Source organism: Eubalaena glacialis, chromosome 3, assembly GCF_028564815.1.
Source record: "Eubalaena glacialis isolate mEubGla1 chromosome 3, mEubGla1.1.hap2.+ XY, whole genome shotgun sequence".
Classification (NCBI taxonomy): domain Eukaryota; kingdom Metazoa; phylum Chordata; class Mammalia; order Artiodactyla; family Balaenidae; genus Eubalaena; species Eubalaena glacialis.
In genome coordinates this window covers 125170983-125184137 of record NC_083718.1, presented here as the reverse complement: position 1 = coordinate 125184137, position 13155 = coordinate 125170983, and the positions used below count along the sequence as shown (strand labels likewise).

Genomic DNA, 13155 nt, shown 5'->3' with positions numbered 1-13155 from the left:
TTATTTTATAATAATCTATAAATACTAATTTGTTACTAAAATGAAAAAAATGGCAATAAAGGGTGGAAAGAAGTGATTTTCAGCCCCAAATTTAGCAATGATTTGTCAGGTGATACTGATAATTCATTTAATCCCATTCTCCACAATTTTGGGTAAAATGATAGGAATATACAAACAAATCTCTAAGGCCCATTTTACTCTACTCTTTGAGCTTAAATATACATATATTTAAATTATACATAAATTGCACATATATGCATATATATAACATATATAGTCATATGTGTATATAACATCTATATGTATATATACTCACTGTTTTTAGGAATGTGTGGATAATTTTGCATTTAGCAAAGAAGTTAATTAAATATTACAGATTTTCTTACTATTTCTAAATGAAAATGCAATACAAGATGCATTATTATATAGGTTATAAAATAATTGATCATTCCTTTAAAGTGATTTTTTAGTACACACTGTATAATATGGTGGCCATAAATGGGATATTTTCCATTAACTATAATTTTACAGAAATGTTTCTATAAACCATAATCTTATAGATATTTTTCTATAGACAGAAGCTAAATCTTGACTTTTCCCTTTATTGGAACTATGTGGCTATCTGCCATCTGTACCTTAGCAGACCAGTGAGTATTTATTTACAAGAATATAGCTTTAGATCCCTGGACCATATGATTGAATCAAATGTGGTTCTGGCTGAAGAGTTACTGCATATCCTAAAAAAATAACCCTCTTTGCCCATAGAGCTTAAACAGGGAATGAAACACGCTATTTCCAATTGCACATTTACTTTATTGAACCCGAAAAGCATGTAGTACCTTGAAAACAACAATGGTAAGATAATATCCTGTTTAATTAGAACCAAAGAAAAAGCTTTCCCCTTCACTGTTGTGTTCTTACAACTCACATGAGTGTGGCAGTAATATTTAACTTGTCAGTCAAGATGTTTGACAAAATAATCATAATAATGAGTCTTAGGCAGTAATGAAAAGATGTGCCTGGCATATTGGTTCGTAAAATTTGCCAGACATTAAAATTCAAAGTTACTTTATATTAGCAATAATCTATGTGTTGTTATAAACACAACAGCTTGGCCATTTCTAGTTGTAATTACCAGTGATAAACTTGTCCAAATATAAAGCTATGCAAGCTAAGACATACAATAAAAAATGTTTAGGAATATTTTTAGAAAACATTAAAGAAAAACTTTATGTTCAAAAATCTCCTTAAAAACGGATAAAATTTTCTGCCTATCAGAACATTTTATATATATGTATAAAATACTTATATGTATATACACATAAAATACATACAATAAATATATATCATGTATATGTACATATATATCCATACAATACTTTCCTTGCCCATAATTTAAAAAACATGCAAAAATGACAGTTTGATGAAAGAATAAATGAGTTTTAGACTCTATTAATATAAAGGTATTGTTTAGGTCATTTTCTAGGCTGGGTATTTCAAAAATATTTGTGTACTTCTCATGACACTTTAAATATGCCTTATCAGCTGTATGTGAATTGTAAACCTCAGAATCATTTCTTCACGGTTAGTTAGAACTATAGCTAGTTCAGTTCTTATGTACTGCTATATGAAAACCCTTCTGTGAATTATGGGCATCTGAATTAAAGACTCATTGATTTGGCACAAGCTGTGGGCCAGGCACTGCAACTATATTAGTGAACAAGATAGGCACATTCTTGGATGTGACACTTGGAGCTCAGAGATGAGACCTAACGTGTTCTACTCACCTTTAGCAATTCTGTCCAAACATCTCCTTAAGGAAGCCCTATAAGCCACACAAGACGAGGTCAGTGACTCTGTTATACATATTAGCAGTTTATACTCTCTCCTCTCAAACACACACATATATATTTCCATATATATATATAACTGTATATATAATTGTAATTAAATCATTGGGCTATTAGTTGTTTAATGTCTGTTTACCAGCTAGAGTATAAGATCTTTAAGGACAGAAATTTTATCTTCCTATGTATGCTAGATTCTCAGTGCCTAGGAATTGATTTGCATAAAAGTTAATAACCAAGATTCCACTTGATTCTACCAACAATATCATAATATTAGTTGTGTTAAACTGGCTAATATAACCATACTGGCTTTCTTGGTTGATAGTTTTTTTTTTTTTTTTTTTAGCCCCTTAAGTACATCATCTCACTTCCTTCTGGCTTCCATGGTTTCCCCATGAAAAAGCAGCCATTAGTCTTTCTCCTTTGAATATTAATTGAGGTATTAACTGAGCTGTTAATTGAGGATAGCTTTTATGTAATGAGTCACTTCTCTCTTGAAGCTTTCTGTATAGTCCTTTAGTCTTTCCACAGTTTGATTGTGATGTATATAGGTGTGGATCTCTGCCCCAATCAGCCCAGGGCCAGCCACTGGAAAACTAGACACAATCCCTAGCCAATCCTGAGGCTGCTCACCCTGCCTTGCCCATTCCTTCCCACAGAAACCACAAGAAAGGTTCTTGCCCACTTTTCTGCTCATTCTCTTTGTCTCTGGATTGACCCTGATGCTTCCCCCTGTGGTCCTGCATGGCATAGCATGCCTCTTCCTCTTGGAATTGATAGTAACAAACTACCTTTTTAATTGGCAATCATCTCCTAATTTGTTGGCTTTACCCTACGTGGATAATAATAAAACCTATATTTTAATACAAAGGCTACTACAGAAATGGGGAAAAGGAAGGGACTAGAGCAAGTTAGAATGCCACAAAGTTCAGTATTCTTTCCAAGATTCACCTGTTTTTCTTAAACATATGCTTTTCAGACTTTTTTCAAACCCTTGATTAATTTTCAGAATTCTGAAAAAACTGGTTTCTTTTTCTTTATGAAGAAGTGAATATTTGGAGGTTCTTACTCCACTCTTCCTGCTGATGTCACTTCCTGCCTTGTTTTTGACTAAATGAATATTTTTAAAATTTTCTTTTATAACCTGTATTTGATTATTTAGATCCATCGTCTACTTTTTGGGCAATTTTGAAATATTTTATGCCTATGTTATAAACACCACAATGCATTGTTATTTTTGCTTTAAAATTAGTTATTATCTTTAAAAAATAGAGTAAAAATAATTTTTATATTTATATACATATTTACCATTTCTTCACGCATATCTGTAAATTCAAATGTTCCATGCTCCATCATTTCCTTTCAGCCTAAAGAACTTCTTTCGACTGACATCTTCTGTAGCGTAGGTCTTGCAATGTAGTGTGATGACAAAGTCTCTCAAAATTTATGAAAATGTCTATTTTACCCTGATTTTTCAAGGATAACTTTGCTGTGCATAGAATTCCTTTGCTTTTTGGACCATATTGCATCTGGTAAGATGCAGCATTTCATTTCTTTTTCTGGCTGCTTTTAAGATTTTCCACTTTGTTTTTTTAGCAGTTTGTGAATGCTGAGGAACGGTTTTCTTCTTGCATCTTATATTGATGTTTTTCACTAAAATAGGGAAATTGTTATTTATTATTTCTTTAATTTTTTTTGAATCATATTATTTTCTTTCCGAGACTAAAATTATACATATATTACATTGGTTGATATTATTTTTCATGACGCAGTTCTCATCATATTTTTTCAGTTTTCTTCTTCTGCTCTTTAGGTGGGATAATTCCTAATTTTTATTGATCACCTTTCTCCTGATCTACTGATCCTCTCTGCTAGACTGTCCAATCTGCTTTAATTCCATCTAGTTCAGTCTTCAATTTATATATTGAATTTTTCCAATTTTATAATTTCCAATCAGATTTTTTTATGGTTATCATTTCTCCACTAAGATTCTCAATCCTTTCACTCACTCTGTTAATCTTTTCTCTTAAGTTTTTGGCCATAATTATGATTGTTTCAAAGTTCTTTATTACTAATTCCAACATTTGAGTTATCTAAGGTCATGAATTGACTGTTTTTTTCCTGATTATAGATGACATTTTTCTAGTTGTTCATATATCTAGTAATCTTGATTGCATGTAGAATATTTTGAATAATACATTTTAAGCGGTTTAGATTCTGTTGTGTTCTCTTAAATGATATTGGATTGTGTTTTGGCAGGCCATTAAATTGTTGACAGATTCTCTTAATTCTTTCAGGCTTGATTTTATTTTTGCTAAAGCAGATCTATTCTGTTTTTGTTATCTGTCCCAAGGCATGCTCTTTACACTAGAAGGTGGTTCTTACTCTAAAGTTTGGTCTTTCTGGGCATCTCAGCTGAATTCCCAAGGTGCTTAGCAAGGTTTCTTTACTCTGGCTGGCTAGGAACTTCCATATCACCCAGCCATGTAATCTCCAATTGGTCTCAGCCAGGCTCAGTAAATATGTTTCTCAGAATCTTTTACTGTGCATATGCAGTCTTGTCCTCAGCTGACAACTCATAGGGAGGCCCAACATAGACGTTTCACCTCTCCCATCCCCACAGCTCCCTGCTCTCTGGTACTGTACCTGCAAATACAGATGCTTCTGAAGTCCTCAACTTTTCTCTCAGCTCAGCAAGACTGCCATGCTTGCCTTAGGTTCCATACTCCGCATGGGGTTAGAAGACTGGCCCTGTCAAAGAACCAAAGAGAACTGAGTCTGACTTCATATGTTTCCCTTCTCTCCAGGATCACAGTGGTCTGGTACCACCATCTGATAATAGTTGCCTCATATATTTTGGCCAGTTGTTTAGGGTAGGAGTGAAAGTACAGTACCAGTTATTCATTATGGCCTTTTTGTTTATTTATTTATTCAGAAGTTTAAAAAATAAGAGGAAGCCATTGAAATGAATCTCTCTCTCTCTCTCTCTCTCTCTCTCTCTCTATATATATATATATATACACACACACACACACTAGATACCATATATAATTTTATATTATTCCATGAATATAAGAGTATTAGATATATACTGTATATTAGATTATATAATTTGATTTTTATAAATTTAATAACAGTATTATATGTGTGTGTTATACATACATACATACTAGAACTAATATATAGGCATGATTACTGTGCAATTCTAGTGTTACCTATAAATGCCTTATCATTTTGGCACTGTGCTTATTACATAAAGCAAAATGGGACAGGGGAGATATCTCCTTGCTGACAGTATATGGTTATCTTCTTTTCTCATCTGATTCATTTTCAATGATCCAATTCTGTATTTCATTCCCATACGTGATATATATGGACTCACTTCAGTTTGAGCACTAATTAATTAATTAATTAATTTGCTGCTATAAATGTATGTCTCTGTTTCTGTAACTATCCAAATGTGTCTTTAAAATACAACCAGCATTAATTATATTTTTATAGTTCTGCAATATTGTTTTCTGTTTGCTATGTCACATAGTCTTATACATGCTAAAGGGGTATCTCTCTCCTAATTTGATATATCTGCAGCAATTGAACCATGGCAATATTTTATACATCTCTCTGGATTTGAGAAAGAAGGGAATGACTTAAATAGTATTGCTACTTAGAAAAATGTCACTGACCCCTTACCTCCAGTGCTCAGAATACATTTACTCTAAACCGCAAAATGTTCACCATCTCTAAGTTCCATTCCCAGCTGCTCCTGCCACATTTTCCTTATAAACTGACTGTTTGGTAGACTCCCTGAAGTCTATTTTGATCCCCATTATATAAGCAGTGAGGGTAACATAAGAACATCCTCAGGCTTAGACATAGTCAATAGTTTACAAATTATTTTTCAACAAACTTTTATGGCCTATTATGGAGCAGTCATGGTTCTAGGTGCTGGAGATACAATGAGGAATAAAGTCAAGAGTCGATCCTTTTCATCTATAAGTTCTTCTCTGTTATCAAGGGTCTGGCATATAGTAAGCACTAGATCAATAATTATTGAATAATGAATGTTTAATTTTATATCAAGCCCTAAAGAATACAGTGGCATGAGAAAAAGAAACATATTTTTAAGCATCTTCACAATCGACAGTTGTCAGAATAGTATGATAAAATGTGAAATGTCAAGATACATAATATGCTTTGTATTCGTCATTATTGATTAATTTGCAGAGTTGTATTACAAACTATCAATGCCATTTAAAGAATATTATTTCATTTTGTGATGCCAATTTTCTTTTGTGAATTGATTTTGCTTTTGACATAATTCTCTTGTTATACTGGCATTATGTAAGCATAAGCCCTTTTTTTGCCAGTCAAGCTCCCTTTCTTTGCCAGGAAAGGCATGGGACCCCTTCAGGGGAAGAAATGGGAACAGCTGTCTTATCCAGTGCTAGTGTCAACTTGAATCTTTTTAGGGCAATGATACTCTGGGCAACTCATGCACCAAACCGGAAGACTTTATTGATCTCCATATTAACAATTCTTAAGAAAAATTAATTACATACATAATGTCTTCACTTTATTTTTTCTTGGTAAGCTTCATAGAAGCTAAGTGAAAATTTACAATGAAGGGGAGATTATTGTCAGAAAAATGTGTTTTATTATCTATGCCAGACTACTAGAGCTAGTTCTCCATAGCAGTTTTCTCTTCTGAAGCTGAACAGCAGCAAGGTGAGTCATTATTAGAAGCACAGCAAGTTCCTGGATGCAGCCCGTTTGGTGAAAAGCTTATTCTAAGGCATTCGATTGCATGTAGAGAGGAAAAAGGATTTCCAAAGCAGAAAGATATCTTTGAAGAGTTTACACCCCTAAAGTGATTTCAAAGCAACAAATTTTAGCTGCTTATAATTCTCTTTGGAAAGTACAATATGGCCTGCTCCAGATATATGATATTATAGTAGCCATTTATTCAAAGAGATGGCTACCTACAAAGACTTGAACTCCAGAGAAAATTAAAACACTTTCCTAGCTATGCACAGAAATGCTTTAAAAAGCATTCACCAATTCATTAAGCTCAAGTGGCCAGCTCTCAGCTATACACTGATGGAAAGGCCACTTTAAAAGGAGAGGGTTATTAGGAGAATGATTTGTTTCAGTGTACAATATTGTACAAGATGACTGGAAAATTAGGGTTGCATAAGGACAAACCTTATTTGCCCCCAAACATTTAGATTATAGGACTATTTATTGTAACTACCAACAAGAAACTGACTAAAAGGGCACGGTGCTTTCTGAAACATAGCTACTTGTGGACAGGGTGATTTATTTACTTTCACTTTATATTTACCTTTCAGATGCTTTAATCACAGGGGTGTTTACACTTTTTCCAGGTCATGAGTTTTAATTGCCATATACACCTTAGCATTAGCACATCATTTTGCACTGTTAGTTTTCTACATCACACATGACCTTCAGGCCATAGATGAATGCCTTTTGAAGCTATTGAATGCCTGAATAAAATGGACATTTTTCTGTATATATAACTCAAGGAAATAGTTTGAATGAAGAATATTATTATCAAGACTAAAAAGAGATACAAAGACAAATATGGTGTTAATTTCCCTTATGTCATTAGTCTTTATTTCACAATTTCACTTTCTAATCTGTTGCCTCACTGCCCTCTCCTGGGAGTAGGGCTGAAAAATTAAAAGAGTGACTTGTTTGCACTCTAATGTTGAACTTTGGAGGCAAAACTTTAGGGAATCGACTTGGCAGTGAACCAATGATGAGTTATTCACTGGAATATAAAATATCATATGGAGTGGTAGAACAATACAAGCAATGACATTAACTTTTGCCTGAAACTGTATTCTAAAATTATCCAGACCAGGACAAGAAAAATGCAAAAGTATTTTGGAAGCACTGTTTATTGAAATTGATGTGGAATGTGAGTTTGTGTGTGTGTGTGTGTGTGTGTGTGTGTGTGTTTTGGGTGTTTATTTCTACCAACACTAAAAATGTTGCTGAGATTCACTTAACTAACTACTGGATGTCAGTGTTGTTCCACTATTAAAAATTTGAAACAAAATATTAGGAGTACAAAATTACTTACAAAAAATAATACATTAGAAATTTACATTTATAGAAAGGATTAAATAAAGGCCCATTAAAAGAACTTTTATCCACCCTGCTTATTTTATTTAGTTTCTTTTTTTTTCAGTAATTAAATTAGTTTAGATTAATCCATCCTAGGCTCAAAGAAGTATTAACAAGATTTTTAAATATTTTCTCTTTGGATATTTCAATTCATATATTGAAAAACACTGAAACCAGCTGAGGAGAAATAAAATAATGCTTTAAATAATTACTTATCTGCTATCTATCTATCTATCTATCATCTGGATACAACATTTCATGGCACTGTTTTCTTTTTCTTTTTTTTTTTTTTTTGCAGAGAGCAGATTAAAATTAGTTTATTTAAGGAAAATATCTCAGATATGTCATGGCAACTAGCCCAAAGCAGATCTTAATACATATGTGTTTTATTTCTCACAGAAAAATACTTTGCTTTTAAATATTACTTCTTTATAGAGTTAGAAATTATTGGCATATTACACAGCAGTGTTTCTCGATCTTTTTTCATTACCTATTATCCATAAGAAAAAAAATTTTACAACACTAACAAAAGATTTTAAATACTAAGGGATAAGAGTTTATCTGTAGATTTGAACTCTGGTAAAACAAAACCCATTGTATTATCTAAGTTTTTTCACCCTTCCCAAGCCAGTTTTCTCCCCCTTGGGGTCAATATCACCAACGTTGAAAATCCATGTTCTACTATTATCATAAAATTTCTATTGCCTCATAACAATCATTTATTCATTTCTCAAGCTTTACAATTACTTTTGGATCAAAAAATGACTATAGTTAATTAAACACACCATTACTTTTGTTACTCCTATTTTCAAAAGCTAATCTGGTACAATAATTAAAAAACTAAAATGAGTTATTGATTATTACTTAATGGTTATTTTTCTGTCTCCACGGGCTATTTTCATAATAAGTTTTGGTTTAGCCACCTCAATTCACCAATGAATAAAAACAGACATATATACAAATATAAACACATTACAAATTTTGAAAATAAAGCTTTTTCTTTGCTGAATTGTCTCCTCCATTTCCAAAACCCTTGTTTTCTTAAATTGTGTGAGTATATGGTCTAAAAGTTATACATAATATATTCTTGTCAATGAATATATTCAGAGTTGCTTTCCCTAGTACTGTAGCCTACATCTTTATTCCTATTAGCATTTATTTCTTTTTCTAACACAAACCATTTCAAGAAAGGGAAATCCAGAAATCTGTTATGTTTTCAAACAAGTTACACTTATACAATAAATAAAGTAAAAATCCTTAGGGAGATTTGATTTCTAAAGGCCAAACATGGTTATTTGATTACTACTTATAGCTAAAATAAATAAATAAATGACTTCTACGTATACATATGGTTTAAAAGCAAATATAATTTTAAAAGATACAACTTACTGAATCTGGCATTATAGCAAAACATTTTCTATAACTGTCTTCAAGTAAAAAATATGGGAGAATTAATAGTTCTTAACACTTTTCAAATTACTAGCCAACAAAAAGTCAATTCTTATCTCGTACCATTAAAGAATTGCCAACGGTTAAAATATTGTGAACGTTTTTAAAGGGAGAAAGTATTTAAAAATAAAAGAAGCTCTTAATATTTGGGACATACCACATAAAATATATCCCCAATGAATGATTCAATAATATTCTTCATTTACGAATGACAGCTAACTTCTGAATTTATTTTATTTAGTTGCTTTTCATAAGAAATACTAGTATGATTATATAAAAACATATGCAGCTCTGAAACCCCATGAGTGGCTTAAATTGTTTAGAATTTTATCCATTTGGGCACGAGAATTGAAACAGTTACCCCTTAATTATATGTAATAATCAGGTGGTGAAAACATGGGTAATTTACATGAAGACTTGATTAAAAAGCAAATAAATATTTTATGAAATCTTCATTTTTAGTTTTGTAACAAATATGATCTTATGAAGACATTGTTAGGAGACAATTTTCATAGATGTCTCATATTTCTGCACATCTTTTGAGAAAGGGCCTGGACCACTTTTTTCTGGACTATCTCATCAAAGACGTTTGTAGAGCAAACAGCCTTGAAAGATATAGTCCCTCTTTTCCCCTCCTTCCCCCCTACCCACATTCTAAGCAAATGGGGGGGATTAGTGTGCCATCCAATATAACAAAGGAAATGTCTGCTTCTGGAGCAAAGGTCAGGCAGGTTTACTGCCCATTATAAAAGACTGGATTCCTAAACTAAAAACACACCTCTATGAGAATAGATGTCACTCCCTCTTTACCTCACCCTATGGGAACTAGATTTCAGAGATCTGGAACACATGCTGAAACCCTGCTACTGCTATTGCTGTGAGTAATAAAGGAGTTTTGATGTTGTCAGCATTCAAAGAATAATCTCTCCTTTTCCCCTCCCCCTCTTTATCTCCTTCTTTCACATACATATAACATGAATATTAAGTTGACCCATAACCAAGTCTCTTAGAGGAAAAATACAGTTTTACTCTCTCTGCCTTGTTCTTGCCTGGGCCATCTGTGTACTTCAAGTCAACACCACAGGTTAGAGGAGACCCTTAGGGAGAAATGATTTTCAGATTTCAGAATCGTTGATACTTTAGAAGGGGCGCTCACTGCATATAATAAGGCGTTTGGGCCATTACCCCTCAAAAGGTAGTATAGTGCAAATAATGTGAGGGTTTGGCCAGGGGCCCTTAATTTAATACACTACCATTTCTTCACAAAGCATGACTATTCAAGCTGTTAAAAAAAATTCAACTGAGTCATTTTTAAAGGTCTACTGGCTTTACTCAATGATTCATGAATCGGGCAGCATTTAACACAGCAGATAGAAAGGAGCTCTGAGGAACTGTGCAAAATGAAAGACTTTTATAGGCAGAAGAAAGCAGGAACAAGGAAGTTATACTAGGCCAAAAAACAGGTTGGTTATTGCAAAGTTACTTTTCTTTACAGGATGTCAGAGGTCTATCAGGCACACTACCTAACTCGTGTTGATCAGGCAATTCCTGATTGACTAGTTTAAGATTCTATTTCTGGGAGAGCTGCAATTGTAATTAAGTCTCAGTTTGGTGACATAGGGCTTACAAAACTGGCTACTTTTTGGGTCCTTGGCTTTGTTTTTAACAATACTAAGAAACACTTGCAAAACAGTTCCAGTCATGTTTTAACAGCCAATGAGTTTTCCACAAATTTTGGAAAATGTTTGTGGTACTAAGAGCTTTTTGGTTTAGGAACTGTTGAGGATTGTGGTTCTAGAGCTGTGGGTTAAAGGGAAGAGAGGTTGAAATAGATATAAGTCTGCTTATATCTGAAGTTTAACCTGGTGGTCAAATCCAACTGCCTGGAGCCACCAGTGCGCTTTCAGCAATACATTGTTATTTAATGTTCTTCCCTTTAAATCTTTCATATGGAGATGGATGGCAAGGATCTAAAAGGGATTTCTGTTTTTCTACTTTCACTGAACAAAATATCAGTACACAGGTTCTCTCAAAATTAGTCTTTTTTTCCCATTTAATGAGAGAAATAGGAAGAGAATCTAAATTTCCTAACTTCTAGTATGAATTTTCTTCTATTCCTTGAAGGAATAGACAATGGCCCTTGCCCTTCCAAGGGAGAGAAATAAGAAAGGACATTAATATTAGGTGTTTTTTTGAATCCTGTCCTTGATCATGACCATTCAGATGACAATCCTGCCTGTTTTTGCGGGAACAAAGAGACAAGAGTAAGGAAAAGTCTCAAGATCTTTCCTCCTTTGGATGACAACATTAACTTAATACGTAGTTAAGTAACTGAGGCCCAGGGAGGCTAGATTTCCCAATCTGTGAAGTGGGAGAATTCTCCAAAAAGGATTCTTGTGAAGATGTGATGATACATGCAAAAACAATTTGGAAAGCATAAAGAATTATGTAAAGGAACATGATTATTTTGACGACAAAAAATGGTTGTTTAAGCAAATATGTGCTTTTTAAGCTAGCTGATACTATTAAGAGAACTGGGTTTGGGAGACATCTTTCCGTTCCTTGAATTACAAGTCCCTCAAGGCAATGGGTCAAGCCATGCTCATTTATGACTTTGCTAGAGCTCCTAAAATAATGATTTTCTTTTATAAATCACTCAATAAATTGACGTAGACAGAATTATCATTTTGAATATTAGGAAAGTAATGTGCTTTAAAAGAAATGTAGCATAGCAAAATGTTAGAAGAGCACTTTGTTAAATTATGTAGAAGAGATAGTTTAAAGAAGTTGAAGTTATTTTAATTCAGAGGAGATAAGGGTAAAAACTAAGTAGATGGATGTATATAAGTAGAACAAAGTAAATGCAATTAAATACACTAAACTAAATAAAAGATTATTCCTTTTGAAATTATTACTTTCTACAGATTGTTATGATTTTTATTTAATTTGATATCCTGGTTAGAATTAGAGCAGTGAGAATTATGCTTTACAATTACCATGTAAAAATATAGAACGCTTCATAAATTTGCACATTATTTTTGTGCAGGGACCATGCTAATCTTCTCTGTATTGTTCCAATTCTAGCTTATGTGCTGCTGAAGTGAGCACTAAAGTATATTATAATGACTAAATCTAAACAACTATATCAATGGCTTAAACAATTAGAGAAAACTGGTCTAAAACGGACCTGAAGTGTTGATGTAATAAGACATTAGATACAGTGGTCATATGTGGGCATTACATCTCTAGCAGGACACTAGACGGGAGTTAATATTTTTTTGTCTTCATAGTAGGAAAGAACTATGGAAAAATTCACCTATATCTTAGAAGGAAATTTTAATAGACCTATATTTAATAAGTCAATATAAGAATAGGTATTCAACAGTGAATCCATTGAAAACTAAAGAAATATATTTACCCTGGAGACTACCAAAGAAGAATAATAGTTTTAAATGTTGACTAAGTGTTAAGCAGAGTACTAAATGCTTGCATGTATTATCATCATAACAAAACTATAGTTGGGACTTTTTAAATATAATTTTATTGATAAATAATAAAACTCAGAGAAGTTCAGAAATTTATCCAGAGTCATACAATTAATAACTGATGATGTGGGGATTCAAAAATATGCCTTACTAGTTTTTAAGCCTATACAATTATCACATAATATAATTCTGGGGTTGATTCTACTTACTGTGATCAGTCTTTA

At 32.9% G+C, this 13155-nt stretch overlaps 1 non-coding gene across 1 annotated transcript; it reads right to left on the bottom strand.

The window, feature by feature from the left end:
* Window positions 1–12447: 12447 nt before the first annotated feature.
* Window positions 12448–12554, bottom strand: LOC133089214 (U6 spliceosomal RNA). Its single transcript, XR_009700599.1, has one exon. It is a non-coding gene; the product is annotated as a U6 spliceosomal RNA (small nuclear RNA).
* Window positions 12555–13155: the final 601 nt, after the last annotated feature.